Source organism: Eumetopias jubatus, unplaced genomic scaffold (genome assembly GCF_037043125.1).
Source record: "Eumetopias jubatus isolate StellerSeaLion01/CBP00866 unplaced genomic scaffold, mEumJub1_p1.0 scaffold_7, whole genome shotgun sequence".
NCBI classification, from domain to species: domain Eukaryota; kingdom Metazoa; phylum Chordata; class Mammalia; order Carnivora; family Otariidae; genus Eumetopias; species Eumetopias jubatus.
In genome coordinates, this window is record NW_028274813.1 from 52,790,467 (window position 1) to 52,804,405 (window position 13,939).

At 40.0% G+C, this 13,939-nt stretch overlaps 1 pseudogene; it reads right to left on the minus strand.

Moving 5' to 3' along the window:
- Nucleotides 1–5,260: 5,260 nt before the first annotated feature.
- LOC114206957 (large ribosomal subunit protein uL23-like) lies at nucleotides 5,261–10,921 on the minus strand (annotated as a pseudogene).
- Nucleotides 10,922–13,939: the final 3,018 nt, after the last annotated feature.

A 13,939-nucleotide genomic window follows, 5' to 3' on the forward strand; every position in this document is an offset into this window, starting at 1 on the left:
TTGTGTGTTCCAGTTACATATACTCGCCTAACAAATTACCCCTAAACCTGGTGGCTTAAGATAGCAATATTTATTTTGCTTATGAATTTGCAATTTGGGCAAGGCTTGGTAGGTTAAATTAAAGGCTGGGGGCTGGAATCATCTGCAGGCTCCTTCACTTATATGTTTGGCTGTTGATACTCCCCTATTGGCTCGGACTATAGCTATGTCTGTGACCAGAACACCTCCACAGGGCCTTTCCACGTGATTCCTCGGTTTTTTCATAGCATGGTGGCTGGGTACCCAGGGTGAGCATCCCAAGAAAGAGGGCCAGGTGGAAGCTGCAGTGCCTTTTCTAACCAGCACTGGAAATCATGCAGTGTCAGTTCCTGTGTATTGTTTGTTGGGCGCAAGTCACTAAGACCAGCCCATATAAAAGGGGAGGGAATTGGACTTCACCTTCCCATGGAAGGGGTCTCAAGGATCTGTGGATATGTTTTTAAACTCCCACACTTACCTAACCAGCGCCCTGATCAAGAAGCAGAACAATACCAGTGCTCCAACCTTGCCTTCCTGTCATTACCTGCTGCCCCAAAGGTAAACACCATCCTGACTTCTAATAGCATAGAATAGTGTGGCCTGTTTTTGTAATTTATATAAATAGAACCATACAATATGTACTCTTTTGTGTCTAGCTTCTTTCAGCATTGTGAGATTCATTCATGTTGTTCTATGTAGATTGTTATTATTACTGCTTAGGATTCTTTTGTAAATAGCACATAATTTATTTATCCAATTTATTGTCAATAAGTATTTGGGTAGTTTCCAGTTTTGGCTAATCTGAGAGGTTCTGTCTGGTTTGAAATTCTAGTACATGTCTTTTGGGACTTGTATATGTAATATACACATACATTCCTCTTGAAAATACATGCAGGAGTGAAATGACTGGATTTATGGTATGCATATGTTCAGGCAACTTTGATAGGCACTGCTAAACACTTTTCCAAACTCGGACACCTGCAGTGAGTAATCATGATCATGATTTATTAATACTGGAGTTTATGCTTGAAATGACTATACACATCTCATTTCAAGACCTATTAATAATGATATTCTCAGGTTCTTGATGGTTACCATCGGCAGAAGGCTGGGCTCAGCTGGCTCTGTTGAGCAGTATTGTGGCTTCTCCAGCATGTTGTCTTCTCACACGATGGCTCAGGGCTGTAAGAGCAAGTGTTTCAGTAAACAACACAGACCCTACATGACCTTTTATGACCTAACCTCAGAAGTATACCCAGTTTTTGTACACATAAGGAGGTGATGACAAATAGCAGAAGATGATTTATTTTTTTCACTTGACAAAACATCTTTTATTTGTCATCAATCAGAAATCAGATATTCTTTTTTTTTAAGATTTTTATTTATTTGACAGAGAGAGAGACAGTGAGAGAGGGAACAAAAGCAGGGAGAGTGGGAGAGGGAGAAGCAGTCTCTCCGTCGAGCAAGGAGCCCGATGCGGGGCTTGATCCCAGGACCCTGGGATCATGACCCGAGCTGAAGGCAGACGCTTAAGGACTGAGCCACCCAGGTGCCCCAGAAATCAGATATTCTGATCCTTTAAAATTGTAATCTAATCATTCTTCGGCTGACAAGTGTTAAGTTTGAAATTCCTTATGGTAATGACAATGGATTTACAGTCCGTTCAAATTTTTTATATCAAGTACCTCAAAATAATGATGATGTTTTTCCCTAAAAATACACAGATGTTGATTTACTCATCTTAATAAGCATTATTTGGGATTCTAATTATTAGTAGTGAACTATTTTTAATATCACTTTTCCAAAGGGTGAATTTTTGTTTTGAATCTATAAACTTTGTTAGTAGATGTTAAAGTAGGTCTAGAGAGATAATGAAGTGTGTATCCGGGATAGTAAAAGTGCCTGAAAAGATGAGAGAGAGGACGACTTTGATATTTGAACTTGGAGACAGAGAGCCTTTCTGAAGAAGTCCTCTTGCAGACACAGCTAGCCCATGGTGACATCTCAAGGAGAGATGTAGTGGAATAAAATACCCTGATATCATTTTTCTACCCCCTCTGATATTGTGACATGTTGTCAATGCTTTTATTATTGTATTCTTTGAGAGTGGCATCTTTTCTATCTCCCTTGCTTCATTGATTGACAATATTGATAATTTCCATGTTGGTTGACAAAAATGAGTTGATTCTGCAATTGCCTAAGGTCAGATCCATTTTACTTCTGTCTTTTGTGTTGTGGTCGTCATATATTTTTTACTGCTACATGGGAACTTAAGAAATAAGAAAAAAAAAGCCCTTTTTATTTACCTACATGATTGCCATTTCTGGTGCTTTTCATTCTTTTCTGTAGCTCTAAGTTTCCATCTGGTATCATTTCATGGCAGCCTTAAGGACTTCCTTTAATATTTTCTGTATTGCATATCTGCTCTGTTGGCTTTTAAAAATGGCTGTGCATTCTTTGACACTTTTTCCACAAAGATACTGAGTCTTTATCTCCTCATCTTGAATCTGGGAAGGCTAGTGATTTCTTTGACCTGTACAGAACAGCAGAAATGAAACACTATGACTTCTGAGGCTAGGTCATAAAAGACTGTGAAGTTCCTGCTTTATTTATTTGAACACTTGCTCTTAGAGCCTTGAGCCACCATGTGAGAAGACTGCCATGCTGGAGAGGCCACATTCTGGTCAACAGAGCCAGCCAAGCCCAGTGGTCTAGTCATCCCTGCCATGGTGCCAGAGATGTGAGTGAAGTTGTCTTTTTTTTTTTAAAGATATATATATATATTTTTTAATTTTATTATGTTATGTTAGTCACCATACAATACATCATTAGTTTTTGATGTAGTGATCCACGATCCATTGTTTTCATATAACACCCAGTGCTCCATGCAGTATGCGCCCTCCTCAATACCCATCATCGGGCTAACCCCTCCCCCCGCCCCCCTCCCCTCTAAAATCCTGTTTGTTTCTCAGAGTCCATAGTCTCTCATGGTTCATCTCTCCCTCCGATTTCCCCCCCTTCATTTTTCCCTTCCTTCTCCTAATGTCCTCCATGCTGTTCCTTATGTTCCACAAATAAGTGAAACCATATGATAATTGACTTTCTCTGCTTGACTTATTTCACGTAGCATAATCCCCTCCAGTCCCATCCATGTTGATGCAAAAGTTGTGTATTCATCCTTTCTGATGGCTGAGTAATATTCCATTGTATATATGGACCACATCTTCTTTATCCATTCATCTGTTGAAGGGCATCTCTGCTCCTTCCACAGTTTGGCTATTGTGGACATTGCTGCTCTGAACATTGCGGTGCAGGTGCCCCTTCTTTTCACTACATCTGTGTCTTTGGGGTAAATACCAAGTAGTGCAATTGCTGGGTCATAGGGTAGCTCTATTTTTAAATTTTTGAGGAACCTCCACACTGTTTTCCAAAGTGGCTGTACCAAATTGCATTCCCACCAACAGTGGAAGAGGGTTCCCCTTTCTCCACAACCTCTCCAACATTTGTTGTTTCTTTCCCTGTCAATTTTTGCCATTCTAACTGGTGTAAGGTGGTATCTCAATGTGGTTTTGATTTGAATTTCCCTTATGCCTAATGATGATGAACATTTTTTCATGTGTCTGTTAGCCATTTGTATGTCTTCTTCAGAGAAGTGTCTTTTCATATCTTCTGCCCACTTTTTGACTTGATTATTTGTTTTTTGGGTGTTGAGTTTGAGAAGTTCTTTATAGATCTTGGATACCAGCCCTTTATCTGTAGTGTCATTTGCAAATATCTTCTCCCATTCTGTGGGTTGCCTCTTTGTTTTGTTGACTGTTTCCTTTGCTGTGCAGAAGTTTTTATCTTGATGAAGTCCCAAAAGTTCATTTTTGTTTTTGTTTCACTAGCTTTTGGAGATGTATCTTGAAAGAAGTTGCTGTGGGCGATGTCAAAGAGGTTACTGCCTATGTTCTCCTCTAGGGTTTTGATGGATTCCTGTCTCACATTGAGGTCTTTCATCCACTGTGAGTTTATCTTTGTGAATGGTGTTAGAGAATGGTCGAGTTTCATTCTTCTGCATGTGGCTGTCCAATTTCCCAGCACCATTTATTGAAGAGACTGTCTTTTTTCCATTGCATGTTTTTCCTGCTTTGTCAAAGATTATTTGACCATAGAGTTGAGGGTCCATATCTGGGCTCTCTATTCTGTTCCACTGGTCTATGTGTCTGTTTTTGTGCCAGTACCATGCTGTCTTGGTGATCACGGCTTTGTAAAATAGCTTGAAATCAGGCAATGTGACGCTCCCAGCTTTTTCTTTTTCAACATTTCCTTGGCGATTCGGGGTCTTTTCTGATTCCATACAAATTTTAGGATTTTTTTTTCCAGCACTTTGAAAAATGTCTTTGGAATTTTGATTGGGGTTGGCATTGAAGGTATAGATTACTCTGGGTAGCATAGACATTTTAACAATGTTTATTCTTCTGATCCATGAGCATGGAATATTTTTCCATCTTTTTGTGTCTTCTTCAATTTCTTTCATGAGTGTTCTGTAGTTCCTAGAGTATAGATCCTTTACCTCTTTGGTTAGGTTTATTCTGAGGTATCTTATGGTTTTTGGTGCTATTGTAAATGGAATCATTTCTCTAATTTCTCTTTTTACAGTTGCGTTGTTAGTGTATAAGAAAGCAACTGATTTCTGTGCATTGATTTTGTATTCTGCCACATTACTGAATTGCTGTATGAGTTCTAGTAATTTGGGGGTGGAGTCTTTTGGGTTTTCCACATAAAGTATCATGTCGTCTGCAAAAAAAGAGAGTTTGACTTCTTCTTTGCCAATTTGAATACCTTTTATTTCTTTTTGTTGTCTAATTGCTGTTGCCAGGACTTCTAGTACTATGTTGAACAATAGTGGTGAGAGTGGGCATCCTTGACTTGTTCCTGATCTTAAGGGAAAGGCTCTCTGCTTTTCCCCATTGAGGATAATATTCGCTGTGGGTTTTTCATCGATGGATTTTATGAACTTGAGGAATGTTCCCTCTATCCCTATACTCTGAAGAGTTTTAATCAGGAAAGGATGTTGTATTTTGTCAAATGCTTTTTCTGCATCAATTGAGAGGACCGTATGGTTCTTCTCCCTCCTCTTATTAATGTGTTCTATCACATTAATTGATTTGCAAATGTTGAACCACCCTTGCATCCTGGGGATAAATCCCACTTGGTCGTGGTGGATGATCCTTTTTTTTTTGAAAAAAAATTAATTTAGATTTAGCCAGCTGGACTCAGTTTAGATGATTCCAATTTTGTTGGCAACATCCAAAGCATCATAGTCAGGAGCCAGTTGAACATATGCCTTCTTCTCTCCATCAGGCCTGATCAAGATGTTGACCTTGGCCACGTCAATGTCGTAGAGCTTCTTCACAGCCTGTTTGATCTGGTGCTTATTGGCCTTGACATCCACAATGAACTCAAGTGTGTTGTTGTCTTCTATTTTCTTCATGGCTGACTCAGTGGTCAGGGGGAGCTTGATGATGGCATAGTGATCAAGCTTGTTTCTCCTGAGGGCGCTCTTTCGAGGATATTTGGGCTGCCTCTGCAGACACAGTGTCTTGGGTCATCGGAACGTAGGTGACATGCAGATTTTCTTTTTTTTGTGACTGTGGACGCCTTTCAGCACCGCTTTCTTGGCCTTCAAAGCTTTTGCTTTGGCTTCGGCTTTGGGAGGGGCGGGGGCTTCCTTCTTAGCCTTTGGCACCATCTTCGTAAAAGGGGGTGGATGATCCTTTTAATGTATTGTTGGATCCTATTAACCAGGATTTTGTTGAGGTTTTTGGAATCCATATTCATCAGGGATATTGGTCTGAAATTCTCCTTTTTGATAGGGTCTTTGCCTGGTTTGGGGATTAAGGTAGTGCTGGCCTCATAGAATGAGTTTGGAAGTTTTCCTTCCATTTCTATTTTTTGAAACAGCTTCAGTAGAATAGGTATTATTTCTTCTTTGAATTTTTGGTAGAATTCCTCAGGGAATCCATCAGGCCCTGGACTCTTGTTTTTTGGGAGGTTTTTGATCACTGCTTCAATCTTGTTACTGGTGATTGGCCTATTCAGGTTGTCAATTTCTTCCTGTTTCAGTCTTGGCAGCTTATAGGTTTCCAGGAAGGCCTCCATTTCATCCAGATTGCTCAGTTTATTGGCATATAGTTGTTGATAATAATTTCTAATAATTGTTTCTATTTCCTTGGTGTTAGTCATGATTCCTCCCCTTTCATTCATAATTTTATTAATTTGGAACCTTTCTCTTTTCTTTTGGATAAGTCTGGCCAGTGGTTTATCGATCTTATTAATTCTTTCAAAGAACCAACTTCTAGTTTCGTTGATCTGATCTACTGTGTTTCTGGTTTCTAACTCATTGATTTCTGCTCTAATTTTAATTATTTCTCTTCTAATGTGTGGCTTAGGCATAGTTTCTTGCTTTTTCTCTAGTTCTTTAAGGTGTAGAGTTAGTTGGTGAATTTGGGATTTTTCTGTTTTTTTGAGTGAGGCTTGGATGGCTATGTATTTCCCCGTTAGGACTGGCTTTGCAGAATCCCATAGGTTTTGGACCAATGTGTTTTGTTCTCATTGATTTCCATGAATTGTTTAAGTTCTTCTTTGATTTCCTGGTTGACCCAAATGTTCTTGAGCAGGGTGGTCTTTAGCTTCCAAGTGTTTGAATTTCTGCCAAATTTTTTCTTGTGATTGAGTTCCAGTTTTAAAGTATTGTGGTCTGAGAATATGTAGGGAATAATCTCAATTTTTGGTATCAGTGGAGACCTGATTTGTGACCCAGTATGTGGTCTATTCTGGAGAAAGTTCCATGTGTGCTCGAGAAGAATGAGTATTCTGTTGTTTTAGGGTAGAATGTTCTGTAAATATCTCTGAGGTCCATCTGGTCCAGTGTATCATTCAAAGCTCTTGTTTCCTTGTTGATTTTCTGCTTAGATGATCTGTCCATTGCTGAGAGTGGAATATGGAGGTCTCCTACAATTAATGTATTGTTATCAATATGACTCTTTATTTTGGTTAACAGTTGGCTTATGTAGATGGCTGCTCCCATGTTGGGGGTGTATTTACAATTGTTAGATCTTCTTGTTGGATAGACCCTTTAAGAATGATATAGTGTCCTACTGTGTCTCTAATTACAGACTTTAAAATCTAATTTGTCTGGTATAAGAATTGCTACCCCACCTTTCTTTTGAGGTCTGCTGGCATGGAAGATGGATCTCCATCCCTTCACTTTCAGTCTGGATGTATCTTTAGGTTCAAAATGAGTCTCTTGTAGGCAGCATATGGATGGGTCCTGTCTTTTTATCCAACGTACAACCCTGTGCTGTCTTATGGGAGCATTTAGGCCATTCACGTTGAGAGTGATTATTGAAAGATATGAATTAATTGTCATCATGTTGCCTGTGAAGATGTTGTTTTTATAGGTTGTCCCTGTAAATTTCTGTTGTACATCACTCTTGGGGTCTTTCTCCTTTTATAGAACCCCCCTTAATATTTCTTGCAGGGCTGGCTTAGTGGTCATATATTCTTTCAGTTTCTGCTGGTCATGGAAGCTCTATGCTCTTTCATTTCCATTCTAAATGAAAGCCTTGCCGGATAAAGTATTTTTGGCTGCATGTTCTTCTCATTTAGTACCCTGAATATGTCTTGCCAGGCCTTTCTGGCTTGCCAGGTCTCTGTGGATAGGTCTGACGTTATTCTGATGTTCCTCCCTCTGTAGGTAAGGAATCTCTTCCCCCTAAATGCCCTTAAGATGGTTTCCTTGGTTCTAAGATTTGCAAGTTTTACTGTTACATGCCGGGATGTTAGCCTGTTTTCCTTGATCTTGGGAGGGGTCCTCTCTGCCTCTAGGACGCGAATGTTTGTTTCATTCCCCAGATTAGGGAAGTTCTCAGCTACAATTTGCTTGAATATATCTTCTAGTCCTCTCTCTCCACTCCCTCCGGGATTCCAATTATTATGACATCGAAACGCTTCATGGTGTCACTTATTTCTCTGATTCTATTTTCATGGATTCTGAGTTTTTTTTCCTGGCCTCCCCTTTTCCCTTTCTATCTATTCCAGGTCGCTTATTTGTTCTTCTGCCTCACTTACCCTAGCTGTTAGATTATCTAGATTGGATTGGATCTCATTGATAGCATTTCTAAGTTCTGCCAATTCAGCTTTCATTTCTGCCCTTAGAGACTCCATTTTGCCATTAATTGATTTCTCCATTCTAGCCATTGTCTTCACAATTGCTAGCCTGAATTCCATCTCCAACATCTTGGTTATATCTGCATCCATTTGTAAATCTGCAGCCTAAGTCATAATCTCTGAGTCTTTTCTATTTTGGGGGCTCCTCCTCCTAGTCATTCTGTTGATGGGTGTTTGAGGGAATGTATAGAGTCCAAATTATTGGCCAGAACCCAAGCAAGATGCACCTGTTTTCTTAGGACCTTAGGGTTGCTGGCCTCTTGTTTTCCCAGCCTGTCTTCTGGGGGCAGGGCCTGCCGGGCTGCACTGTTACTCAGGCAACCCTCTTTGGGCAGAGTTGCCCTGCCCCACCTCTCCCCGCCCATGGCAGGGGATGGGCTCAGCGGGGAATCAGTTTTGGGGGCTTTTGTTCTCTGGCCGCTTTCCTTGTCTCTTCCGCGAGTCAGAGCAGAAGAGACTGTTTCCAAACCTCTGTCTCAGGGCAGAGAGACCACAGTCTGTTCTTCAGTGAGCTCTCCAGGCCACACTGTCTCCGTTTCTGTCCGTGCTGCTATAAACTTCAGTGTCCTGGGTTGTGCGCCCCTCCGCAGCGCCCCCAGTCCTGCCTCCAGGTCAGAGCACGTCTCTGCCCTTTGTGCTTCTAAAACTGCCAGCCGCCCCCAGATCGCACGCGGGACCCCGACTCTCCGGGTTTCCGCCCCGGGGGCTGCCCTAAAGTTCTTTCCCAGCGCTACAGGTCTGTGAGTCTGTGCCCCGTCCCCAGGGCGTGCGAGGCTGTTGCTCACCAGCGGTGTAGGATCCCCACGGCCAGGCTCCCTTCCGCTGCCGTTTATCCTCTGATATCTGCCCGCGGAATCAGGGCTCCCCACTTCATACCTCAAAACCAACCGCCTGCAATATTCTGTTTGTGGAGATCCAAATCTTCTTACATCTCAGGCTGGTTTCGTGGGTGCTCAGAGTGGTCTGGTAGATATCCAGCTCAATTCCGGGGACCAGTTGAAATAGGGTCCCCTACTCCTTCGCCATCTTTCCTAGTCCTCAAAGATATTTATTTATTTGACAGAGAGATAGAAAGCACAAGTAGGCAGAGCAGCAGGCAGAGGGAAAGGGAGAAGCAGGCTCTGCTGAGCAGGGAGCCTGATGCGGGGCTCGATCCCAGGACCCTGGGATTATGTCCTGAGCCAAAGGCAGACGCTTAACTGACTGAGCCACCCAGGCGCCCCATGAGTGAAGTTGTCTTGAATCCTCCAAACTTCTCATTCACCAGGTAAATAGCCCTGAGTGACTTCTCTTGATGCCACAAGGAATGTAAGGATCACCAAACTGAAACTTGCCCAAATTCATGGTTTCCTTAGTCATGAGCTATAATAAAATTATTGTTTTAAGCAACTATTTTTTCGAGCAGTTATATAGTATTAGACAAGAGGAACAAAATTTGGGGTGTTGTAACAAAAACCTAAAGCATGGCACTGGCTTTGGGACAAGATGTGAGGCAGAAGTTGACAGGGCTTTGAGAAGACTGTTAGTGGGATCCTGACAGTCATTGAGGAGGATGTCAATGAGAGCTTAGAAAATAAGGAAAATGTTTTTGGAAGCTGGAAGAAAGGAGGATCTTGTTCTGTTATGGCAGATGGTTTAGCAAATGTGATACCATGGATAATCATAAAATGTATTTAATGAGCTGATGGATCTGGCTTAGGAGATTTCCAGGCAGAAAGCTGAAAGTTATATTTTATTTATTTGTTTTTAAATTATGTATCATAAGATATGGATAGAGCTGTACTAAAGAAGGAATTATTCAACTTTCAAACAGAATTTAGAGGAACTATATAGGAACAAGATCTGAAAATGAAACTATTTCTTATCCTTAGTGTCTCCCAGCAGAAGATACTCAAAGAAAGATAGAGCCACAGAACAAAGATAAAATTCAAGGTTCTGTTAGAAAATCATGGACTCAAAGTAAAGATGAAGTGAGGATATGATTGTAAAACCTTTTGTTATGAGTTCAGAAAGAGATAAAAAGCCTTGTAAGGTTCTTAAGGGGTTGTAGTACAGATACTCTCTCCTAAACAATAAGGCTTTTAAAAATCTGAAGGGTATTGTCCCACAGTAACTTCATAGGGAGCCCAAGGTAGAAAAGGACTTATCTAGAAGATATTTGTATATGTGGCTTTTTACCGAATAGAATAGATTCTAAATCCACAAAGTTTTTATAGTAATAATATCAACTTATACTGAAAAAAGAAAACCAAAACCAAAACACCACCAAATGGAGACTGTACAAAATGAAGAGAGGCTTTTGGATTCTTAAATTTCTGTGGGCAGGAAGCAGACTCCGTAGGCTACCCAGCTACAGAAATGGATTAGTTCTATGGAAAAGGAAGCATGACTTAGAAGGCAAAATTAAGATCTGAGGGGTAACAACCAAAAATTATGGAAAATCATTCCCAGGGAGCAGGATTAGGCCCTAATCATGAGCTGGTAACATATGCCCAGCTGGATTTTATAATTTCAATGGATTGGTGACTTTCTATTTTCTTTATTTACTAAATGGGTATCTATTTATTGCACTTGTTCTATGTCTGTCACACCACCCTATTTTGGGTATGTGTGGGGCACATAACTTGTCTCTTTAGTTTGCTGATTTCCAGATCAAGATCTGATCCCAGGAAACTGCATGGAGCCTCATCCCTACTTGGACTTGATTTAGATGATAAGATCCTGGGCTTCAAACCTAAGCTTGATGCCATTATGGAATGAGACCTTTGGAGAGTCTAGAGAAGGGACAAATATATATTACATGAGGGAGGAATATAAACATTTTTGGCCAGAGGGTAGACTGGCAATTAAAATCATTTCTACAAATTCCTTGGCACTCCTCCTATTTGGAGGGCTATGTTCTTTCCCTTTGAAATGCATTAGCTTGTGATTGCTTCAACGATGGGATATGGCGGTGGTAATGCTTTGTGACTTCTGGGTCTAGGTCATAAAAGATCATGTAGATTCTGTCTCATTTGCTAGAACTCTTGCTCTCAAAGCCAGTAGGTAAGAAGTCTGACTACCCTGAGGCCCCATGTTGGTGGGACTACATGTAGGTTCTTTGGTCTAAAGTCCCTGCCAAGCCTGGCCTGCCAGCCATCTCTGCCAGTGTGCTAGATATGTGAGAAGAGCCATGTAGATAAAGCCAGATATGTAAGTGAATATATCAAGTGAACTTGACTGATGCCACAAGGAAAAGTTTCACCCAACCATGCCCTGCACAAATCTCCAACTCACAATATTGTGAAATATAGTAAAATACTTGTTTCAAGCCACTGAGTTTCAGGGTAGTTTGTTACCAGGAGTATATAACTGGAACATACGTTGATGATGAATTCTCTCTACTTTTGTATTTCTGAAAGTATCTTTATTTTTGCCTTCATTTTCGAAAAATTTCTAGATAAAGAATTTTAGATAGTCTTTTTCTCTAAGTACTAAAATGTTATTCATTCTGTTGTTTTCTGATTTGCATTCTTTCTCTTGAGAAGGAAGTGATAATTCCTACGGACCCTGAATATAACGTGTCTTTTTTTTTCTGGATACACTGAAGATTTTCTCATTATCTTTGGTTTTCAGAAACGTGATTACAATATGCCCCACCCCCCAATATCTGCCTTGCTTCATTGAGCTTCTTGGATCTATGGGGTTATGTTTTTCATCAAATTTGAAAAAAGAAAACTCCCATCATCTTGAAAAAATGTATTTTTCTGTGCCAATGTCTCTCTCCTCCCCAATTACAATTATGTTAGCTACTTAATATTATCTCATAGTCCATTGAGTCTCTGTTCATTTTTTTTTTCCAGCTGTTTTTCCTTTCTGTGTTTACTTAGGATCATTTCTATTCCATGTCTTCAAGTTTACTTGTCTTCTCTTCAGCAGAGTCTAATCTGCTATGCGGTCCATTCAGTAAATTTTTCATTCACATATTGTATTCTTCTAGTTGTAGAATATCTTTTGGTTTCTTTTTATATTTAACAATTTTCTATTTTGAGATGTCCTCCTTTTCCTTAATCACACAAATGTTTTCCTTAAATCTTTGACCATATTATAATAGCTATAATAGAATCCTTCTCTGCTAATTTCATCATCTTAGTCACTTCTATGTCAGTTTGTATTGATTGATTTTTTTCTTTGTTATAGTTTGTATTTTCCTGCTTCTCTACATACATAGTAATTTTTTAAAAAAGATTTTATTTGTTTTTTATAGAGAGAGAGTGAGTGCATGAGTGGGGGGAGGGACAGAGGGAGAGAGAATCTCAAGCAGATTCCACACTGAGTGTGGAGCCCAATGTGGGGCTCAATCCCAGGACCACAAGATCATGACCAGAGCCAAAACCAAGAACCAGACGCTCAACCAACTGATCCACTCAGGCGCCCCTACATGCCTAGTAATTTTTAATGCATGCTCTAGGTAATGGATGCTATGTTGTCGTGAGTTTACATTTTGTTGTGGTTAATGGAGTGTTTTCTTCTGGCAGGCAGTTAATTTACTTACATATCAGTCTGATTCTTTTGAAGCTTTGTTTTTAAGTTCAATTTTGAGATAATTCTTCATTCACATGCACTTATAAGAAGTAATACAGAGAAGGAATTCTTAATCTCAGGAAACAAACTGAGGGCTGCTAGAGTGGTGGGGGGTGGGAGGGATGAGGTGGCTGGGTGATAGACACTGGGGAGGGTATGTGCTATGGTGAGTGCTGTGAATTGTGTAAGACTGATGAATCACAGACCTGTACCTCTGAAACAAATAATACATTATATGTTAAAAAAAAAAAAAGAAGATAGTAGGAAGGGAAAAATGAAGGGGGGGGGAAATTGGAGGAGGAGATGAACCATGAGAGACTGTGGACTCTGAGAAACAAACTGAGGGTTCTAGAGGGGAGGGGGGTGGGGGGGATGTGTTAGCCTGGTGATGGGTATTAAAGAGGGCACGTACTGAATGGAGCACTGGGTGTTATATGCAAACAATGAATCATGGAACACTACATCAAAAAAAAAATTAATTAAAAAAAAAGAAAAAAAAAGAAATAATACAGAGAGATCCTGTGTACACTTTATCTGGTTTCCCCAGAAGGTAGCATCTTGCATGACTATGGAACAATATTATAACCAGGAAATTTACATTGATACAACTCAGTGACTTTATTTAGATTTCACCAGTTTTACATACACTCATTTGTCTGTGTGCATGTGTATGGGTGCACTTAGTTCCGTGCAATTTTATCACATGTTTAGGTTTGTGTGACCATCAACACAATCAAGATGCACAGCAGTTCCATCACAAGAATCTTTTCTGATACTCTTTTCACTCAGAATATTTCTCGATATTTATCCAAGTTGTATGTATCAATAGTTCATTCCTTTTTATTTCCAAGTAGCATTTCATGTTATAAATATACCACAGTTGTTTAACTATTCATCCTTTGTAGGACATCTGAGTTATTTCCAGATCCTGGTAACTAGGAATAAAGCTGCTATGACCATTTGTGTACAGGTTTTTATGTGTACATAGTTTCCATTTCTCTGGAATGAATGCTTAAGAATACAAGTGCTGGGCCATATGATAACCACATGTATAATTTTGGCTGCCATTTTACAATCCTACAAACAATGTATGAGTGCTCCAGTTTCTCTATATTCTCACCAGTATTTGATGTTATCATTATTT